The following is a 957-nucleotide window of genomic DNA, read 5'->3' as shown; positions in this document are numbered from 1 at the left end:
ACAGAACATAATGTACCATCTCAACCTGCTCTCTCAAAATGAAATCAAGCAAACAGGTTTAAGGTAAATGTTTTTTTGACAGAGACAGATTTAGCTTTTCCTTCCGTCAAGTTCCTGTTAGCGATGCAATCAAAATTGTCTCCACTTTGGTGTTCCAAGATAAACATTTTGCAGTGTTGATTTTACATAATAAGCACAGACCGAGTCTTGACAGGCAGGAATAATCAGGACTGGCCGAAGTGGGTGTACTGCACCGTAACAAGTCCTTTACTTTAATGATGGCATGTTGTTTAACCCAAAGGTCATCCCTTTAAATAATGCCCTGAAAGACTATTCTCAGTGGGTACTTAATATATACCTGGGAGTTTTCGGCACTTTTATGAAAGAAAGCCAGCCTTGTTCAGTTTTTCACAAGGATATGTTACCCTTATAGAGAGGAATCCACATTCAGAACTTGTTTATGACTCTAGTGCTGAAGGATGTTGAGATGGCATGGATTTAGAATGAACTTTATACAGCATACTCCCACATTTTTACTGGATCTGCTGTGTTATGGTGTAATACATTGTCTCTTTTTTTCAAAGATTGAAGGGTTTTTCTATCAAAAAGCATTTCTCGTGGGGAGGGTGAGCAAAAACCATAAATGCATAATGTATCATGAACTAACAAATAATTTTTCACAACATTTAATAATCTAAGTTAATTTAGAAATATACTAGTGTACATTTTTAATTATTTCTTGTTTGAAATACACTAATATAAATCTACACAATTTTAAATGCAAAAAAATATATATTAGTATGTACATAAATGAATATAAACCTATATTAATAGATGCTAAAATGTAAAATTAAAACATTTTCATTGTTAGGTTCATTACACATTAAAGTAATGATATAACAGATATTATGACGCACATTAAAGGGGTCATATGATGCTGCTAAAAAGAACATTATT

The sequence above is a fragment of the Sinocyclocheilus grahami genome, unplaced genomic scaffold, assembly GCF_001515645.1.
Source record: "Sinocyclocheilus grahami isolate Dianchi unplaced genomic scaffold, SAMN03320097.WGS_v1.1 scaffold6275.1, whole genome shotgun sequence".
Lineage (NCBI taxonomy): Eukaryota > Metazoa > Chordata > Actinopteri > Cypriniformes > Cyprinidae > Sinocyclocheilus > Sinocyclocheilus grahami.
The sequence above is the reverse complement of the archived record's forward strand: the minus strand, read 5'-3'. Positions refer to the sequence as shown.